Source organism: Schistocerca americana, chromosome 2, assembly GCF_021461395.2.
Source record: "Schistocerca americana isolate TAMUIC-IGC-003095 chromosome 2, iqSchAmer2.1, whole genome shotgun sequence".
Lineage (NCBI taxonomy): Eukaryota > Metazoa > Arthropoda > Insecta > Orthoptera > Acrididae > Schistocerca > Schistocerca americana.
The window spans coordinates 986,888,329-986,911,848 of record NC_060120.1 but is presented as its reverse complement, the minus strand read 5'-3'; positions in this window follow the sequence as shown (position 1 = coordinate 986,911,848).

Sequence of the window (23,520 nt, the reverse complement as noted above, 5' to 3'; positions counted from 1 at the left end):
AAGTATGGAAGATTCACTACTTTTCTCAAATTCGACACCCAACATTTACGGAATTCTGTCACGCACCAGCTTCGTTTGACTACAGACAATATGAATTTCTCGTAGCAAGCTCAGTTCGATCGTTTGTTTCAGTTCTTAGGTGAAATGGAAAAACAGAATAATGAACGTTTTGAAGAACAATCTACTCGTTTTGCATAGCAACTCAAAGAAAACAACACACTTACGAAACGTTTTGATGAACAATTAAGTTACGAGTTCTTAACAAGACAATTTCAAAAACTTAATGATAAATGTTCTGGAAATCATGAATCACTTACAGAACTTTTTGATGCACAGGCTACTCACCTGTGAGAGCTTAATCACAAATTAGAGGAGTGGAAAAAATCTTTTGATGCGCTCCGTGACCATCAGATAGCACTCTCTCACGAATTAAAGGACAGCCACAAAACTTTAACAGACCATATAAATGATATTACAACAGAGGCTACCATTGTCACATCTCGTTTAAGCGAACTAATTACAGCTCATGACAACCTTAATCAACTTGTATCAAACAGAGAAGTAGCTGTTGATGAACAACTTAAAACCATTTCTGAAATTCAGCGGCAAGACAAAGCCCTACTTAAAGCTAAAATTAGAAATTCGATGCCCAATGAAGTTATTGTTACTCTTCAAAAGAAAACACGTTGTCATGCTGTTCAGTTACCGTCACTTAAATATGATACTACCAAAATTCACGACCAATAAGACAATCTGAAAGCTGAATATGATGAACTTACCGACACTGTAGCACAATTGAAATTAAATCATGACAATCACTTTGAAGGTACACTACCGGTGCACTTCACTGACACTGAAGAATTTCAGTCACCTGAAATCTTTCAGCAGGGACAGATCCAAATCAATCGTCAAATCAAACAGGAACTTAATAAACTTAATGGTCGCTTGTCTGACAATAAGAACGATACCATTTCTCAGGATTGCTCACACAACTTTGCCACGCATTTTATCGATCGGAATGTAGAACATTCTTCGCAACCTCAGCTTAAAAAACCGGTCAGAGAAAGCGACCCTTTATAATCACATGACAACTCTCGCCCCTTTTTCAGCCGACAGCATTCTTTCAATAATTTTAGAACCGATGGTTTCGACTACAAGCATTTGTTATCTGTCAGAAAATTCAAGGTATTTCATAATGGTCCTAATTGTCTACATCCCTTGGACTGGATTCAGCAATTTACCTTTTCTTTACCGCCAAACTCTCTCTCATACATTAAAATTTATTTGTACCTTATGCGAAGGGGAACCGTCAAAGAGAATGCGACCTATTGTACGCAAATGTTTTTCAGCTGAAGAATTTCAAAGCGCTTTCCTCGCAGCGTACTGGTCTGAGGCGAAATACGGTGCTGTACAAGACAAACTGATAAATTTACCGAACTTCAACATCTCTAATTCTGAACGTTAACACAATACTTTGAATACATGGTACAACAAAACCAGCATTTACTTGTGCCATTCAGCCCGTCAGGTTTGATCCACCTCTGTATTTCAGAACTTCAGGAAATTTGAAATGTGCGATAAGAGCAGGTCAACAGACATCCAACATACATGCTTTTCGTGACTTTTTAGAATTACTTGAGACTGATCGATCAGTTTCTCAGCAGAAGAATAATAATGACTTTTCTAACTACAACCGCTATTTGCACTACCATACAAACACAACGGTGGTCATTCTGGTACGTTCTTCAATCACAATAAGTGTAACTATTTTGAGAATGAAAGACGTAATAGAAATTTTGATAACAACAGTTAGGATTTTAATTGTAATCAGCAACAAATATTTCAAAGGAACCAAAGTCTAATAACTACCGACAGAAGAAACACAATTTTCAACAGTCTAGTCAGCAATATGAGAATTCCGGACAACACATAAATCAGCTTTTGCCGCAATAGCTATCACAGCAGCAATCATTCTCGCAAAATCATTCTAGTGATAATTTTATACACAGGAACACGTGCCATAAATACAAACAACTGCCGTACCAGAAAAACTCTTATGGCAATGCCCAGTATTTTCAAGGTCACAGTGGGAGTAAACAGGGAAATAGTAATTTTAATTATAGTTTCAGGAATAAAGGGAACTTCAATAACAACCAATCTTTATGCTTAAATGAACCAGATTTCCCTTTTTATCGGCGTCAAGGTAATCAAAATCATTCAGAACCCCAGCGCACTGCTCAAATCACTGAAGTCGCATCTGCCAACGCACCGAACGTTGCAGACGCTACACAACAATAACTAGGGGACCAGCCCTCAGATGATTTTGTACAGTGTGAATCATTAATTTAAACTGTTTTTAATAATGATTCTTGAACTTTAAAGAAACTGGTTCATCCTTTTATTTCATCCCACTCATACACCCATATATTGTTCCTTCCTAATGTTTGATTAATCCGAGTATCCTGTTTTACATACTTACTAAGTGCCAAGTTAATATAAAGAGGCACCATTCAAATTGTTTTTATGTAAATAATGAGAAAGTTTTCATAACTATTGCAAAGTTTTCTAGTAAAAGTCTGCGTATGTAAAATTCAGTCAGAGTGAAGCAAAGTTGATAAAATATATTAAATGAATATACAGACTTAGTTCAAAGAGTAATGGCTTCTGAAAATAAATTCCAGTAAGATAGAGGTTTTCTTGAACTGAAATGTCCAGTATAAAAGGTGTGTGCTTTAGTATTTAAGTTTGTTGATTGTCGATGGTGCTTTCGTAAAGTGCCCCCCCCCCCTCTGCAAAAAATTTTTTAACTTCCTTGAAATCATCTACTGGCATTTTTCTCTTTTAAAAAGGGAATGTATAAGGGTGTAGTAGCCAAAAAAGAAATTCCAGTATCTGCACCAACATTGTTTACGTGGAGTGATATTTATTTAGAGAAGTAACTTAAACAGTAGCAAGAAAGTAAGCAAAATTCATACTTCCGATTTTCCAATTCTTACCCTGTTTCATTGTATGGATAGGCTGGCCACCGTTGGCACATGTTTCAAACCACTAAATGAAATTGGAATTGAGTTGTCCTACGTTCAGTATAATACTATTCATACTTCATCTCTATCTAATCGCTGGGTAAGAGCTTAGGAAAAGAGTTGAATAGTCTGATTTACTCAACCATTAGAAACAACACACAGTTAACTCCTGTAAAAGGCGTAACGCCATTGATTAACTTCTATTAACAGGACTGTCCCTCCATAGTGTACTTAAAACAAAAACTAAACTAAATTTAGTACGAGGGTTTTTTGTGGCAGGGTTTTTTTGTTATTTAGCTAAAAGAATACTAAATTCCAATAGCAGTGGTAGGGTTGTACATGGCGCCTAGTGACCGGACCTTTTACAGCTGTTAAGAATCCATAAGTAGTTAAGCACAGTCATACATTTTGCAGATACATAGGATTCTTTTGGAAGAAGCATAAATATTTCAGGGGCACGAATTTGTTAAAGCAGTTAGGCGTTAGGTACAGCAGTATAAATTATTATATATGTGAAAAAGCGAAATGAGAAAATTTGCAAGTGTTGCCAAGTTTGAGAGGAATGCTTTGAAAAAGGTTACAGAATGTTTAGTCATGCAATGTTTGTCAAAGGGTCAAAGTCACCAATAATACCAGCAGAGGTACTATGCAGAGTCTCAAACCACTAGATAACATAGCTACTGTCTGTGAAACTATATGGGTCCCCTACCTATTACCAGTGGACCTTTCACCTACATTATAGTTATTTTAGGTGTATTTTCGAAATTCATTAAACTGTATCCAGTCAGGAAAGCCACAGCTAAAGCAGTTCCCCATAAAATGTTGGAATACTGTAATTGCATAGGAATATCAATGAGAGTACTATGTGACAATGGTCCACAATTTATTGTAAAATTGTGGTAAGAAGGAATGGACCAAAAAGAAATACAAGTAACATACATTTCAACCTACCATCCATCTAGTAATCCAGTAGCACCCAATATGCAAGAATTAGGAAGAGTACACAGGACATACTATCACCAAACTCTTAGAACTTGGGGCAAATTTATTCCAAAATTTGAAGTAATCATGAAGTAATTAGAACATGAAACCACTGGTTTCATACGTGAAGAAATTATGTTAAGCCATAAAACAAAGTTTGATATAAGAAGTGTTAAAATACCCAGCCAGTAAAGGAATATATTTGGTAAAGAAAAGGGAAATGACGAGAAATCTAAGTAAACGAAAGGCAGAACCAAGAGCCAAAAGGCACGATGAAAAGGTAAAGTTTTCAAAATTTAACATTGGTGAAGTGGAACCTGTTAGAGCTCACAAAAAGTCTAGTGAGGTAAATCACCAGATCTCAGATTTTAAATACATTTACTATGGTCCTTTTGAAATTCAAGAAATACCACACCATAATGCATACTTTCTGGTTTATCCTAAGTCCAGAAAACCAATAGGATCTATAAATATTGTTGACCTAAAGAATTATATATCCAGCAATGTTTTCTGTTATTAAGCAAAAAGCATTATAAATTACGATAGCAGTGGTAGGGTTATATGCACATATTATAGAGCATATGATCCGCTAGAAGACATCAGGGATTTGCTGTTAAGTGAAACTGAAGAGCCTCGAAACATTTTTATCATCCTGTTATTACCATTCAAGTTGACAAACACGTATTAAATGCAGTTCTGGATTCTAGTTGTGCCGTTGTTGTCATGACTGATGCAACATTCAACCGCTGAAATTCCGACGATTCTTGTCCGATGTTACCTCTTAATAAAATCAAAATCAATGGTGCAGTACCTGGTAAAAGCGTTGAAGTTAAATCTCAAATACATTTACAATTTTCTACTCAAGGTTACATATTTTTCTCCAACTTTCTTAACTTTCCATTATTAACAACTTCAGTCATTTCTTAAACAGATATAAAGCAGAGCTAGATTTTAACAACTCCTGTGTTACATTACAAAACGACGGCAATATGATATATGTAAATTTTGGTCAGAGTCTCTCTAGCTGGGAACGAGGTATCAATCGTCTGCATTTTCTTTCTTCAAACAGAAATATTGACTGGTACACCACACAATTTAATTCTGCTGCCCCATACTGTGAGCACAACGTTGTAGACACTGTGATTGACGTTTCTGACAGGATTCAGAAAAAAGAAGACAATTCTAAAGCCATCTCTGATTTTCATAAACAACAATTACGGAAAATCTTACAAACGCATGCTCATGTTTTTGATGATGTACCTGGCTCTATTCGTGGTTTTCTTTATGAATTTCAAGTTAAGCCACACAATACTTTTGTTAGACGACACTACACCATTCCTTTTGTCTATCGTCATAAAGTTAAAGAAGAAATTAATTCCATGTTTCAACAAGGTATTATTGAGCCGACAGCCAGCCCTCACAACTATCTGCTTCACTGAAGATTGTTCTCGGTTCGAGACAAATTAACAACATTATTATACCGTAAACCGATAGACCGCAAACCTTGGAAGAGATACTTCAGAAATTTCATGCTATCAGTTTTCTCCACTCTTGATTTAGAATATAGTTTCCGGCAGACTGAACTGCGCCGTAATTGCCGCAAATATACTGCCTTTGCCCCGCGGGACTAGCCGAGCGGTCTAGGGCGCTGCAGTCATGGATTGTGCGGCTGGCCCCGGCGGAGATTCGAGTGCTCCCTCGGGCATGGGTGTGTGTGTTTGTCCTTAGGATAATTTAAGTTAGGTAGTGTGTAAGCTTAGGCACTGATGACCTTAGTAGTTAAGTCCCACAAGATTTCACACACATTTGAACATTTTTACCAGTTTCTTTGGCTCTTCAATGTAGGTACCCACCTGACAACTTGCTGTCCTTTTGTACACAACAAGGCTCTCGATACTCCACGTTTCTGCCAACTTAGCGGCAAAACATCCAACTGGTTCTGGGACAACCAAGCGCAACAGGAATTTGTCAATTTAAAACGAGTGTCATTGAATATTCCTCCACTTTCTCATCCTAATCTTTCACATGACTTCTGTTTGGCCACTGGAAGTTCTAAAACGGCCATTGGTATCTATCTTTTTCAAGAGATCGAAGATGACCGCATTGTTGTTTAAAAAGCTTTGCTTTCTCTAGCCGTGTTTTGTCTCCAGCTGAACGTAACTATTCTATAACAGAACTTGAATATTTAGCAGTCGTGTGGGCCTTTTCCAAATTCCCCCACTTCTTCTTTAGTGGAAGTGCCAGGATTTATACTGATCACAGAGTGTTGCAATTTCATATGTCAGCAAAACTTTCTCATGAGCGTTTACTTCGTTCGGCTATATATTTACAAGAATTTCGCTTTACGGTCATCTACATTCCCGGTGTTGAAAATATTGTTGCTGACACATTATCTTACTCACTTGGTGGTACTCTGTCTGGTTCTTCAAACAGAATTTTGTCACCCCAATTTCAGTGTGTTATACATTCAACAGGTAGCTTTCGAAAACTTTATTACTTCGGCGATGACCGACATTGCTAAAGAGCAAGACAAGTACCGATCTGGAAAGACATCAAACTGCAATGGCGCAACAAAACCAAAACTTCTATCAGACTCTACTACCTCGTTTGGAACAACACCTTGTTTAAACGGTTAACATCTAACAGTTCTACGTGGCTTGTCTGCATTCCCGAGCATCTAGTTAACAACCTTATATGGTACATACATCTGAGTTACGCGCATTATGCAGCCTGAAAATGCTTTTTCATACGTCAAACGTCTAATTCCTTCAATATGGAGAAACGCATTTGTCGTTTTCTTAAGAAGTGCTAATTATGCCAGAAAGCCAAGACAACAACAACTTTCTTTTATGCTTGGTTGTATCCGATCATTCCTGTGAAATTACGTAATCAGTAGCTGTTGACTTATTCGGTCCTAATGTTACCAGCAGACAAGGCTTCTCTGATATTTTCGTAGCTGTAGAGTTCACGTCGAAATTTGTTTCACTCACACCTTTGCGTAAAGCTACTGGCAAAACTGTGTCCTCCGCCTTTATTAAGAATTTTTTTTTAGCAGAAATCGGTCACTTTGACAAGGTTATTTCAAACAGCAGTCCGCAATTTAGGTTACGTTACTGGACTCGCGCTCTCTCCAGCAGGAATATCAAACACAATTACAGTTCCCGCTATCATGCATCTTCAAATCCAGCTGTACGCACTATGAAAGACATAGGTAAAGCATGCAGATTGTACTACCAGAAGAAATACAGAGATTGGGACACAGAAATTTACATATTTCAGTATGTTATTAATTATATTCCCCACGTTTCTAGTACCTTGTACTGAAAACCAAAATGCCACCTGACAGAGAGAACGTGTACCTATAACTAAATCACGTTGCTTACCACACCATGAAATTGTGGAAATAGCTTTACGAAACCCTCAACCAAGCTGCAGAAAAGAGAGTTCATCACCCGCAGCCGTCCGGAATCAAACGAACATTTCAGGTAGATCAAAAAGTACTTGTTAGATCACATAGATTGTATCATAAAGGAAAATGTTTGTTCAGAAATCCTTTCTTTGCTATGACGAACCATACAGAATTCGTCGTATTTGTCATTCGAATGCTTTGGACGTGGAAAGTTTTAGAACCAGGCGTAGTATGGCTGTACACCATATTACGAATATAAAACAATTTCACGAATAGGACACAATCACATAGCTTTACAGACAATGTACCTGCACAGACAAATTTGTTTACTATCGGGCTGCTATAACCACAAATTAATTTGTTATTTATTGTTTTACAATGATCGATTTTCCCTGTTTTTGTGACTTATCAAAGCGTTATATGAATAAGACACACACACACAGCTTTACAGACAACACACACTGTGATCTGGATTATTACCAGATTGATATCACTAATGCCTATTTGTCTATCCTTTATCTTTGGACTTATATTTGGATTTACTTTACTGTTACTCAGGAGAATTTTCTACCATTTATTTGATGCTATCTATAGCCTATCGCTTTCATAGATTGTTTTGTCTGCTGTCAGAAGCAATATTGCTCAGAGCTACAATTCCTTTTTCTCAGGATCCACTGTCATTGCAAGTGTTTTGTGTACAGTATTGTAAATTTTATACATATGGCTATCATGTGTTTTTCGTGTGAGAGACAACTGATGTAGACAGAACAGGGAATATTATTTTGGTATATTTCAGATGAGTTGTATTGTGAAGTTTACTGCATATTTGTGTATTTAATGTTGATGATCATGATTACTGGTGATCTTTAGTGAGGTATATAATTATGGTTTATGTGGCTCACTTATATAATGTGTTATGTGAAGTTATTGATGAGACTATGATAATGATGATGGTGACTATTATTGAGGTAATGGTTAGGCCTTAGTGGCCCTGTTTTCATTGAAGTCGATTTTATTTCATGCAGTGATATTTCTAGTTTATAAGTATAAAAGATGAGTGTGGATCAGTCATGGAAGGTTGGCAATGGTAACTGTTCTGCAGCTATCTGGTACTACACTAAAGTTTCCTTTGTAGGATAGGCAGTTGTCACTTCCTTGAAGTTTTTATGCAACCATGGATATACTTGTTAATTGTTTTTTCTCTTTGAGAGCAACATAATAGACTACTGCCATGATGCATCTTACAGCGGTGTACATTTCTGGTCTAATTACTATTATATACCATGATTATTCTATTGCCTGATAATAAACTACTGCAATATCTTGACTATATGTTCTTGTCAAAGCTATGATTTTCTCACATATACTGGATGAACTAGGAAACACATGCACAGCTTGACAGACAACATACTCACACAACTGGTACTACTACATCTAATGTGTATCTTATTATTTTACATACTCATGCTTTGTCTTTTCAAGAATGGTGTTGCATGTCATACTATGATTTACTTGTTTTATATTTTGGATAGATTGTAGAGTGCTTTGCAATTGGTTTATTACCTATAGACCATGGCATATATTTTCTTTCATGTTTATGGTGAACCTAAGTCTTGCAATTATTTTTACCACTAGTACACTTTAATCCTATGCACTGAACTGTTACAGACCCACTTTCTCCTTGTAAATATTTCCTATTTTTGCCACTGTCATACTGTGATTTTGTTAAAGAGTGACAGATCTATATACTTCACCAGTTTGGTACAGTCAGCTTGGTACATACAGAAGTAAATGGTAAGTGTTCAGATAATGGTCATGTGGCAGACCATGTATCATGGTTTAGCACCTGATGAATTTACAGAGATTGTACTAATCCATTTTTAACACATCATACCGTGTTGAGAATAGGTCAGGATCTGCCTTTGTCAGTTAATGGTATGATGTTTATGATATTCTGTACATATTTCTAGTATTACAATGAGTCTTTATGATCTATTTCCTTTGCAAATGTTACATCAAAGACAGACTTTGAGTAGACGATGATGATATTTCCTTGGGATTTCATGATGATGTTTTTTTCAGGCATAGAATATATGAGATTAGGGTTCCTTTTTAAGTGATTTGTTGATTTGATACACTTGATTTTTTTTTTCTACAGTGATTTGTGTTTCGGGACCAAAATTTTTTTAGGTTGATGATTACTGTTTTTCTACTATGTGATAATATTTATCTTGTCAAGTCTGACATATATTCATTACATTGGCCAAATTCTTCTTGTTGAAATGTTGACTAACCCATGACAAATGACTATAAATTATAATTATTATGTATTGTAATTTGTTTCTGTAGGTACAGTAGTCTTAGTGCACTATACAAACCTTCCTTTTTCTCCTCATGTCCTATTTGTTCCCATAGTTAGTGGAACTCCTATTTTTCCCTTGTATGAGTTTACTATGCAGAGATAGTTAGCACAGACATTAGCATAAATATTTTTTGTGTTTTATGTTAACACAGATGTTCTTGCAATCATATGAAAGTATCTTGTCATAAAGCAACTATGTTTGCACACTTCTATGAATGTATACAACAACTGTTTTATAGAACTGTGTTACTCATGTCACCGAATATGACATCCTTTGCTCTTGATAACTATTTTTCACATGCCACCACTACAATTTTTTATCCAATGATTATGGTAATGCTGCAACTACGTTTGCACATTACATCGAATATAACGGGATGTTCCCATGCTGTTTTTCTGTACTATGACATATTGGACTTTATGTATACTATTTTGTTGTTGATATTGCTACCTTGATTATATACTTAGTTTTAATCCATTTCTTTAGTGTTAAGATGCATTGTATTCTGATATTTTTGCTCTTTAATGTCAAAAATTCTTGTCACACAGCAAGTAAATTTGCGGATTACTCTGACATGTGGACTTTTTAAATAATTTTAAAAACTGATTATTTCCTTAGTTTTAAGGCACTTCGTCAATTTTAAGGTGTACTCTATTTAGTTCTTTTATTTGCTCTTTGAGATTGCATATTTCCCATTTTGTTTCTCGATGTAATATGTATACTAGTTCACCATTGTAATTCCTTGCCTGGACATACCCTCTTGTTTTATATGAATCATTTGTACTTTATTTGCACTCTGCACCAATATCCAAATATTTTCATTGGGAGCCACTGCTAGCTCTCATATTTTATTCGATTATGCACTGGCTTGCGATTAGCCTGTACTGCTCTTGAGACTATACACACTGTGGCGGTCTCGTAGAGACAGGTTTGTAAAGAGTGGTTAGGTTCTTGTTACAGTGTGGATGGACTATTTTTTAGTACATTGTGAGCCTGCTACCTCCTCATTACAGCTAGTATTAAATACTTCTCTTGTTTGTGCCAGTGGGACTGCAAGATTGTCATTCACTGGTCAGTAATACCAAACACTCCTGATGTTGGTGCGAGTGGGACTGTCAGATTGTCCTTCACTAGTTGGTTGTAGCGAGTACTTCTGATGACAGTGGGCGGCGAGATTGTCTCTCTTAAAATAACATTTATACTATCATTTTCTGTGGGACTGCAATATTTTCCCTCAATGTGTCATATAGTCTGCCTACACACTTATGGTTGGCAGTTATTTACAAGTTTTACTGCTGTGAGGACACTGTCTGTGCCGCTACCTAGGGTGGTGATAAACATTTTCTTTCTACATAGAACACTACTATGTGCAGTGCATACATGTATTCTATAGTCTGTCTGTACTAACAGTCTACACATGTAATGCAGTTTGCACTACAGTGAGGGTACACTAGTTTTTCGCAAATACTATGCCTGTAACAATATGTTTGTGTCCAACAATGATTAGTCCTTATTTTCAGTTATGCAGCTGTCTGTGTGTAGCAATAATTTGTACTTATTTTCTGTCATGTATAGTATCATTATCACCTGTGTACTCATATTTTGTATTCACCTTTCTACATCTGTCTATCACAACATTGTTTTGCGAAAGTAAAATTTCGCAGTCTCACCAATGCCACTGACATCACCACGCCTGCGAAAATTTGGTCCGCTGGATGATTTTGCTGTCTGAATTTATTGGTATTTGATCCACTGTGAGCAGGCAGCGATATTTTAAGCTGTATAGTAGAAGTTAAGCTAACATCTTTGACCTGTTCGAGGGCACAGTGGGAGCTGACAATGTTTACCTTTGGTAGAGAGGGAGTTGAAGTTCAACTGTGTTAGAGTTAGGCTGATAATTTTACGCAGTGTTAGTGAGGAAGCTATGGCAATATTATGATTCAAATTTAATGTCTCAGTTTACCATTTTGTTCAATCAACGTGATTATGAAACTGATTTCGGAAGGAAGAAATGAAATGGAATATCAGGCAAATACAATAATGTTGCCTTTTTTTCACTATTGCTGCGCCATTGAACTAATTTGATTGTTGTACTGAAAGTTGTTAGATTTGAGAGATAGGAAAGTGTACTGTTTGGTGCGAAGTTCATTAAAGTTAAAATCTGCTTGAGCCCTTTTTCTCAATATACAGAAAATAAAAAATAAAAAAAATAATAATTTTGTCATTTTTGCACAAATTTCATTTGTTTACCAACTTTTCTCTTACAATTCTTTTTAATGGATCATGCAACCTAGTATGTTCGATAAACAACTAGATTTGTAGTTAACAGAGAATTCACTGCACCTCTCGAGTGTAGATACAGTAATCTGCAGCTTCAGCATAGCAGCACACAAGGCAGAGCAGTACTGCAATGCGTTATTCAGATTTGCGCAGAATAGAGGTAAGAATAAAATATTATCATTTCTGTTTATTTATTCAATCAGGGCCAACTTACATTATTCAGAGACAGTTTTTCTGATCAAAGTTTGCAAATCCAACTACGCTAGGTTTCATGTACAAGTTATTCAGGCAGCTTATATTATTGCAGTCAGATTGCTAACTTCTACAGCATGAAACACTTCCCTTTCATTACGACAGTTAATTAGATTTACAGCGCAGCTTGTCTTTCACATTACGACATTGCAAGTCCCACTGCAACAGTTCAATTATTATAAGAGTGCTGGCTTACAACCAGAAACAGTATACTACAGACATATTTTTATTTATTCAAATATCTGTCACTATATTTTTATTTATTTAGCTAACTTTCAACAAATGTTGAAAATGAGATTGACTGGTACGGTAAGGGACGAGCAGGCTCTACACAAAATCGGAGAGGTAGTAATACATGGAAAACACTAACAAGAAGAAGGAACAGGATGGCAGAACATCTGGTAAGACGTTGCATGGGGGCTTAATTATATAAATGAAAATAATTTTTATTTTTCGTAGCTGTATGTTCGGTTACGCTAACTCGTAACCGGTTGACCCTGACTGGTTTTAGTACGCAATCTGACTGCATAGAATAACAACAAAGAATGAAAGATAATTTCCGTTAATACAATTAATTAATTAAGTCCCCAGCAACTATAAAATCTACGAAACCAAAACACAAGTGTAATTGTTCTGTGTGTGGAAGTGTGATTCAACGTACTCATCTGGCACGGTTCTTCTTCAATAAGACAAGAAATTTTAAATACCATTTATACTGAAGTAATTAAAAAAATAGAAATACTATAATTGCCCAAGAAAACCAAAATTACACTCTAATACAAGAACACAAGCCAGATGCTTTGTTGACTGAACCTGTAATGACGCATTATTTAAGACATTGAAATAATGAAAAAAAGGGAATTTTTTTTTTACCTTCAAATATATTGACGAAAAGCACTCCAATCATTACAATATCTCCATTCGAACAACATCTGCTGTCTACCCCATCAAACAACTGCATACAACATGGCCACAAATAGCACAGCTATCAATATCCTCTCAGCAAGATCTGCACAAGCACTCACTACGACGACATCCCAACAACGACTTGACTCCTACCACTTCTCAACAAGCACTGACTACTGTCACATCTCGACAAGCACATTCCACCACGACTTCTCGACAAGAACTGCCAGTGGAGGCGGCGGAATAATACTCTTTGGCGCAATCTCTGGCGCTGTGGCTCAGTGTAGCCACCTTTCATATGCCCTTCCTCCACGGGCCAGAATTTGATGGTATTTTTGCCAGCATTGGTGGTGAAAATACCACCAAATTCGTCCACAAAAATACAGACAAAAATAAAAGATAATATTAATACATAAGTATCACACAATTAGATAAAATTTTGGCATTGCACTGACCTTTCAATAACCTAATATATAAAATACAGTAAGCAATACAAATTCTTTCATACATGTGACTTTACATAATAGTTTACACAATACACAAAAAATCAGTTTATACAAATGTTCACATAAAATGCTTTCAATGATTAAAAAAACAACAAGTAGTTGATAGTTCCAGCAGTAGCACCCAGCAATGGTCAACAGGTGCAAATACCAACAAGTGACATCATTTTAGTAGACGCAGTTCCATCAGTGGCACCCAGCAATGTTGAACAGGTGCAGACACCAACAAGTGACATATTTCAGCAGAAGCAGTTCCATCAGTGGCACCCAGTAATGATGAGCAGGTGCAGACACCAACAAGTGACATCATTTCAGTAGAAGCAGTTCCATTAGTGACACCCAGCAATGTTGAACAGGTGCAGACACCAACAAGTGACATCATTTCAGTAGAAGCAGTTCCATTAGTGACACCCAGTAATGTTGACAGGTGCAGACAGCAACAAGTGACATCTCATCACTGGTTGAGCAGTTCCAACAGTGGCACCCAGTAATGTTGAGCAGGTGCAGACAGCAACAAGTGACATCATTTCAGTAGAAGCAGTCCATCAGTGGCACCAACAATGTTGAGCAGGTACAGACACCAACAAGTGACATTATTTCAATAGATGCAGTCCGTCAGTGGCACCCAGTAATGTTGAACAGGTGCAGACACCAACAAGTGACATTATTTCAGTAGAAGCAGTTCCATTAGTGGCACCCAGTAATATTGAACAGGTTCAGACACCAACAAGTGACATCATTTCAGTAGAAGCAGTCCATCAGTGGCACCCAGCAATGTTGAACAAGTGCAGACACCAACAAGTGACATCATTCAGCAGAAACAGTTCCATTAGTGGCACCCAGCAATGTTGACAGGTGCAGACACCAACAAGTGACATTATCTCAGTAGAAGCAGTTCCATCTGTGGCACCCAGTAATGTTGAACATGTGGAGACAGCAGTCCATAATATTCACTATCACTAATCACACTGTTCATCAGCGTTCATTAGCAGAAATTAAACACATTCAAGTGGCACCCACCAATGTTAAACAGATGCAAGCACGAACAACAGTTTGAATGCACACACAATTGCTTTTACAAAATTATTATCAATGCTCTTACGCTAAACATACAAATTATAATAAACACACAAGTGATATCAGATAATTGTCATATTAACTATAACAAAAAAAACAAATATCAGTAAACCTATAATATTTATGGGTGTCAGTGCAAGCCACAACAAACAAGTAAAATAGTATTTAGGAGATGGGTCGGTACCAATTATTTGGGATTAGGAAGGGAAAACACACAAAACACACTCACTCATCTTTAATCCACATTAAGTGCTACTGTGTAGTTGAATAGTGTTAACTGTGTAAATGCAATTCTGTCAAAATTTGATGTTCAGCATGTGTATCAAGTAGTAGTGGCAGCAATGTATAACAGTCAATAATAGTTAGTCAACGTCATAGTCATCATGTCAAGACCAATGTTTGCCAAGCCAGATCAAAATGTACGGTTGCTGAACAACTGTCAGTGTGCCAAGATATGCATACTTCCTCTCTCCAAAAAAAAAAAAAAAAAAAAAAAAAAATGTACTGCTTATTGATTTAACAAAGTGTGTGTAGACAATCTTCCCTCCACTTTAGTGTTCTAGTCTGCCATCTTCATCCTCCTTGTTCCGCTTATTGATTTAACAAAGTGTGTGTAGACAATCTTCCCTCCACTTTAGTGTTCTAGTCTGCCATCTTCATCCTCCTTGTTCCATATAAACCAACAAAAAAATATGCTCCTCACTTACTTTGCCTCTTATCCATCAAAACTCCAATAATCATCAGCATCACGTAATCTTAATACTTCAATAATACCTCTTGCGTCGATACATATAAACCTCTTGTCCACCAAAACTCCAATAATCATCAACTTCCCACAATCTCAATACCTCAATAATACCTCTTCAATACATTGATACATATAAACCTTATTACCAATATCATTTCACTTCCATAACAACTCTTTCCTGTAATCAGTCTCCTCGAACAAGTACAGATAAAATCCTAACGCAAACTTCATCATCCCATACAATCCGAAGAAACAACGTCAACACACAACCTCTGTGTAATCCATCTGACCCAAATATTCTACTCATTATGAATCATAAAATACATTTTGGTTACCTTGTCCATCATTAAACAAAAGAAATGCATACATGACCTCTAACAGCCTTTAGTTCGAAGAACTTTCAGTAAGTAAGTACGATTACGTAGTATGAAAGATCACATAAGACTTTGAGTGAATAAATCGTAATATTTCACAGTGTGTACACCACTTCAAGAATCATGGCAAATCAGAAACATACATGTGGAGTATTTCTTGTGTCAAGTGTCACTTCCTATTTCAATTGCTCACGAAGAAATCAGTGTAATAACTGTCAATGGTCTAAACCTAGTGTTGGTATGTCATGTCGTTAGCTTCCTTCCTATTAGCATTAATTTATACAGCTTCCATAAAACCTCCAGCTCATGTGACTTCAAAAAAAAATGGTGCAAATGGTTCTGAGCACTATGGGACTCAACTGCTGAGGTCATTAGTCCACTAGAACTTAGAACTAGTTAAACCTAACTAACCTAAGGACATCACAAACATCCATGCCCGAGGCAGGATTCGAACCTGCGACCGTAGTGGTCTTGCAGTTCCAGACTGCAGCGCCTTTAACCGCACGGCCACTTCGGCCGGCCTCATGTGACTTCAATGAAGTTTCTTGTACCAATGTCGTTCGTAAAATTACTGCAGTTCATTTTCTTATCTTAAAAATATAAGGCACTGAGCGTAAGCAAAACATGCAATAGCGAGTAAATATACCAGTGGAGAACAGAATGTCAACAAGTGGATGCAGCACAATTCCTACAACGAGCCTCTGCCAAGCGAACAATCTATAATTAATACCATAGTGTGACCTAAACTCCATGTTCGTACACTGCATATCAGCATTTCTATATAACAAATTAAAGAGTAGTTATGACAACAAAACACAAATGTGTAAATATGCAATCCATACGCAAAGCAGCAAATACACTCCTGGAAATTGAAATAAGAACACCGTGAATTCATTGTCCCAGGAAGGGGAAGCTTTATTGACACATTCCTGGGGTCAGATACATCACATGATCACACTGACAGAACCACAGGCACATAGACACAGGCAACAGAGCATGCACAATGTCGGCACTAGTACAGTGTATATCCACCTTTCGCAGCAATGCAGGCTGCTAGTCTCCCATGGAGACGATCGTAGAGATGCTGGATGTAGTCCTGTGGAACGGCTTGCCATGCCATTTCCACCTGGCACCTCAGTTGGACCAGCGTTCGTGCTGGACGTGCAGAGCGCGTGAGACGACGCTTCATCCAGTCCCAAACGTGCTCAATGGGGGACAGATCCGGAGATCTTGCTGGCCAGGGTAGTTGACTTACACCTTCTAGAGCACGTTGGGTGGCACGGGATACATGCGGACGTGCATTGTCCTGTTGGAACAGCAAGTTCCCTTGCCGGTCTAGGAATGGTAGAACGATGGGTTCGATGACGGTTTGGATGTACCATGCACTATTCAGTGTCCCCTCGACGATCACCAGTGGTGTACGGCCAGTGTAGGAGATCGCTCCCCACACCGTGACGCCGGGTGTTGGCCCTGTGTGCCTCGGTCGTATGCAGTCCTGATTGTGGCGCTCACCTGCACGGCGCCAAACACGCATACGACCATCATTGGCACCAAGGCAGAAGCGACTCTCATCGCTGAAGACGACACGTCTCCATTCGTCCCTCCATTCACGCCTGTCGCGACACCACTGGAGGCGGGCTGCACGATGTTGGGGCGTGAGCGGGAGACGGCCTAACGGTGTGCGGGACCGTAGCCCAGCTTCATGGAGACGGTTGCGAATGGTCTTCACCGATACCCCAGGAGCAACAGTGTCCCTAATTTGCTGGGAAGTGGCGGTGCGGTCCCCTACGGCACTGCGTAGGATCCTACGGTCTTGGCGTGCATCCGCGCATCGCTGCGGTCCGGTCCCAGGTCGACGGGCACGTGCACCTTCCGCCGACCACTGGCGACAACATCGATGTACTGTGGAGACCTCACGCCCCACGTGTTGAGCAATTCGGCGGTACGTCCACCCGGCTCCCGCATGCCCACTATAGGCCCTCGCTCAAAGTCCGTCAACTGCACATACGATTCACGTCCACGCTGTCGCGGCATGCTACCAGTGTTAAAGACTGCGATGGAGCTCCGTATGCCACGGCAAACTGGCTGACACTGACGGCGGCGGTGCACAAATGCTGCGCAGCTAGCGCCATTCGACGGCCAACACCGCAGTTCCTGGTGTGTCCGCTGTGCCGTGCGTGTGATCATTGCTTGTACAGCCCTCTCGCAGTGTCCGGAGCAAGTATGGTGAGTCTGACACACCGGTGTCAATGTGTTCTTTTTTCCATTTCCAGGAGTGTATATATCTTACATAATAAACAGGTCATTATCATCATATCAGCATAAGCAAATAAATGTTCATATGTAATCTTAATAAGTAAACATGAAGGCGCAAGCAGATAAATCACAAAGTATAACTTACATACATAACCATATCAGCACAATTAATCAGGTGACAATTATAATTTAAATAAATGAGCACAGCAGACGCATAATAAAAAAAATGTGACATCAGTGAAAAAGCAGTGCAGCCAAGCGATGCATAATATACATAATTAACAACCCTGTTCATTAATCAATCATTGTCAAAATCAGTTAATGTACGCAAGCACGTCGCTTCACAAGTAAATTCATAGCATTCGCACTGAGCGCTCGATCAGCTGTAGACGCGTGACGTAGGAAGTAATTGTTTGCGGTCAACGACTGCCTTGTGCGGCGCGCAGACTTGACTGTTGCTTTGAGTATGTGCCGCCGCCAAAACACAGCGCGGTATCCTTGTATTCTCTGCATGTTTACGTATAACTGTTGGTTTCTCGAAAGTATGTCATTCAAATTTGGTGGAAGTGCGTACATAAATTGATCTAACCATGAACATGGATGTATGTCATTCTTAGAATTGCGAAAGATCTTAAATTTCCGAACAGTTAAGAAGTGTTTATAGTAAAAGTTTTCTCCTCGTAGCGACAAAGACCTACCGCGTCTGTCCCTGTCCGAATGTCGATTATTGTCAAGTTCACGCACCTGGCGCTCTCTTGTTGCATCCCGTAAATGAAACAAATTATTTTCTTCAAAGCCCTCTGCTATCTGTGATTCTAAATTTCTTCTGCTGTCTGTTCCTACGATTTCGCCTTCAATTTGTTTGACTTGCTTTCGTAATGCCTCAAATTCCCTTTTAACGCGTTCATTAAATTTTCCCTGATTTTCAACATGCTTATTTATGTTCTGGTACTCTTCGGTTTCTGCAAATGGTAATGTAGCTGTATCATCTGAATCTCTGTCCCCATTTAAACTAAGACTTGTCAATTTATCTGCAATCTCCTCAACTCTTTCCGATAAGTCACCTATTTTTTCTTCCTGTTTATTTACGTCTTCCGTAAGTGTCGCGACTCGGATTTCAGTATTGACACTTTTAGTAGTTAACTGTTCATTTTGTTGTGTTAGGTTATTGATTCTGTCATTTGGTGCGGATTCCTCGATTCTCTCAAATATTTCTTCCTTATCATGGGCACGTTGTAAATTTAACTCTGAAAATTTTTGTACTATCGCGCGATCTCTTTCTTCCTGTTCTCTTTCCTGTTCCTTTTGTCTGATTTCTATTGAAATTAATCTATTATTGTGAGCATTCAAAATCGGTTGCACTTCCTCTCTAATTTCTTTCTTTAATTCATCTTTCATGTTTTTGAAACATGTCCCTATTCGTGAATCTAACCGTGTTTCCATTGTTTCCATCTCTGTTTCTAAACGTGTTGCCACTGTTTTTAATTCAGATCCTAACCGTGTTTACATTGTTCCCATATCAGTTTCTAACCGTGTTGCCAAAGTTCCCATCTGTGTTTTTAATTCAGATCTTAACTGTGTTTCCATTGTTCCCATCTCAGTTTTAATTGTTCCTATCTCTGTTTTAAATTCAAATCGAAAATTTAATATCGCACTCATCAACTGCTCCATATTAACTTGTTCGAAATTCTTTTCGCCCCTAACATTTCCCGCAAAACCAGTTTCCTTCGTCATAGCTGTAAAGCTATCTGTGTTCGATACTATTTTAGAATCTTCTATCGTTAATCTCGTATTCTGTGAATTTTCTGATTGAGAAAAATTTTGAAATGGTTCCGGACTATCTTCCCGACTTATTAAATTCTTTTCAACTTCATCATTCATCATACTGTTCTCCTGTGTTGGCGAGTTCGCCATGTTAACAATTTCGTCATTCTCACTATTCATTATTTTTGCCTTTTTCATTGATCGCGTAATCATTTACAAAACGTACAAAACTCGTCACTGTACGAAAATTACACACAATGACTCTTTATCTCCAACAATACCATTCACACGAAATGTTTCCCTCAAACACGATTAACGAACAATTGAAATAATTGCACTAAATTGTCAAACCCGTAGACAAGACAACAAAAATTAAATTCTGCAAAAAAAAAATATATTAGAAGAAAGACAATTACCAAATCTACACATGCAATATAGACTACAATTACTAAACTACAAATTACTACAACAATACTACTGTCTGCTATTTTTAGAATCAGAAGAATTCCAAGGGACGATCCGAAGCAGCGGTCGCCGCGTGCATGGGGGCTTAATTATATATTAATGAATGCAATGCAAATACTTTTTAATTTTTTTTTTTTTTAGTAGCTGTCTGTCCGATTACGAGGTCTCGTAAACGGTTGGCTCTGACTGGTTTTAGTACGCAATCTGACTGCACAGAATAACAACAAAGAATGAAAGAAAATTTCCGTTAATACAATTAATTAATTAAGTCCCCAGCAACTATAAAACCTACGAAACCAAAACACAAGTGTAATTGTTCTGTGTGTGGAAGTGTGATTCAACGTACACATCTGGCACTGTTCTTTTTCAATAAGACAAGAAATTTTAAATACCATTTATACTGAAGTAATTAAAAAAAATAGAAATACTATAATTGCGCAAGAAAACCAGAATTACACTCTAATACAAGAACACAAGCCAGTAATGACGCATTATTTAAGACATTGAAATAATGAAAAAAAAGGAATTTTTTTTTTACCTTCATATATATTGACGAAAAGCACTCTGATCATTACAATATCTCCATTCGAACAACATCTGCTGTCTACCCCATCAAACAACTGCATACAACATGGCCACAAATAGCACAGCTATCAATATCCTCTCAGCAAGATCTGCACAAGCACTCACTGCGACGACATCTCAACACCGACTGACTCCTACCACTTCTCAACAAGCACTGACTACTGCCACATCTCGACAAGCACACTCCACCACGACTTCTCGACAAGAACTGCCAGTGGAGGCGGCGGAATAATACTCTTTGGCGCAATCTCTGGCGCTGTGGCTCAGTGTAGCCACCTTTCAACGTTAGTGAACAACTTCCATGGTACTAGAGAGAACGGTAGAGAATATAAACTCTAGAGGAAGACAGAGACTGGAATACATGCAGGAAATAATTGAAGACGTAGGTTCCAAGTGCTACTCTGAGATAAAGAAGTTGACACAGGAGAGGAATTCGTGACAGGCCGCATCAAACCAAACATAAGACTGATGAATCGAAAAAAATGTACATACGGTACGTATACGGTAAATTTATAGTAATAAAGGGATGGGAGGAGGATATCCATGCATTCCACGAGTAGTAGCACGGTGTTACAATGAACTTGTTAGACTCAATAGTAACTAGGGGAGAAGATAAGTTGAAATTTTCCATGTATCGTAAACCAACACGCTCAGATTGAATAATAAGGGGTGACTCGAACCAACCACCACAAAATAAAAAACCGAATTTTTGGTTATAGTTGCTCGTCTGTGTAAGCTTCCATTACATGAAACGAAAATACAACGGGAGTTACGTATCCTCAAGCAGGTAGCAGTAGTCAATGTTTTTAAGAGATCCTTTCTTTACACAGATTCTCAAGAAATTCAAAAGGGTGGAACACCCGCATAAGTAAGGAAAAGTGTTTGGGAGAAAAGTGTTTGTTACACTGAAATGTTATGAGCGTATTACTGAAACCCCCCGTTTTCCCTAAACAGCACAGATTAACGTTTTCAACTGCGGGTCATTTATGTTTTATACTGACAAGGGGAGGCCACGACGTTGGGACCACTGATTTATTTCATATTTTCTACGCCTTTAGTGGGCCATTAAAACAACACTATGTGCAAGTAGTAGGGCGCACTACTCTGTCAAATCTGATAAAGTCCCAAAAGAAGTTTTATGCCTCTGTTATATAACTGATAGCTGTCCGACGGCCTTGGCTGTAATTAGTGGTTGTGGTCAAGTGGTGCCGGCACGGTAGCTCATCGTGTTTGGTCAGAGGATTAACTGCTAAGTGTAATTAAGAAAAAGTAAGTGCATGGATCAACGAAGAACATAAACGGGTGTCATATGACGTCCGCCTCAAACAAATGTAACGAACAAATAAGATTAAAAAAAAAAGAAGTGGTTTGGTTTCGCGATGTGTGAAAGAGTTGTGGATGAGGTATTAGTTCGAACCCCGTAAAAATCAATACTTTCATCTACATTTTTTTCATCACTGGTTTCATTATTTAATTTATTTGATATTTGAAAAGTAATATTATAAAAAAATTACGTGCATTTTATCACTATGTAGTGATTTTCATATGTTATTTTTCTATCACTATTTGTAATTAAATTTTCAAGGCCGATGGACGGGCTTGGAGGGCCCAAGTCAAACGTCAATAAAGAATAATGGGAAGGCGTTATTCGCAATCAGTAATATAGTAAGTCACAGTGTCACATACCACAAGAGTAATGTACAAGTACTCATGGGTTGTGCCCTCAACATCTCACGCTGCAGGAAGCTATTTGTCAATTTGTTGTTGTTGTCGTCTTTAGTCCAGAGACTGGTTTGATGCAGCACTCCATGCTACCATATCCTGTGCAAGGTTCTTCACCTCGTTCAGTAACTAAAAATGGTTCAAATGGCTCTGAGCACTATGGGACTTAACATCTGAGGTCATCAGTCCCCTATAACCAAGAACTACTTGAACCTAACTAACCCAAGGACATCACCCACATCCATGCCCGATGCAGGATTCGAACCTGCAAACGTAGCAGTCACGCGGTTCCACACTGAGGCGCCTAGAACCTCTCGGCCACAGTCTGAGTAACTACTGCTACCTACATTCTTCTGAATCTGCTTAGTGTATTCATCCCTTAGTATCCCTCTACGATTTTTATCCTCCACGCTTCCCTCCAGTATTAAATTGGTGATCCCTTGATGCTTCAGAACGTGTCCTGCCAAACGATCCGTTCTTTTAGGGAAGTTGTGCCACAAATTCCTCTTCTCCCAAATTATATTCAGTACCTCCTCATTAGTTATGTGATCTATCCATCTAATCTTGAGCATTCTTCTGTAGCACCACATTTCGAAAGCTTCTATTCTCTCCTTGTCCAAACTATTTATCGCCCATGTTTCACTTTCACACATGGCTACACTCCATACAAATACTTTCAGAAAAGTATTCCTGACACTTAAATCTATACTCCGTGTTGACAAAATTCTCTTCTTCAGAAACGCTTTCCTTACCACTGCCATTCTACAGTTTATGTCCTCTCTACTTCGCCATCATCAGTTATATTGTTACCT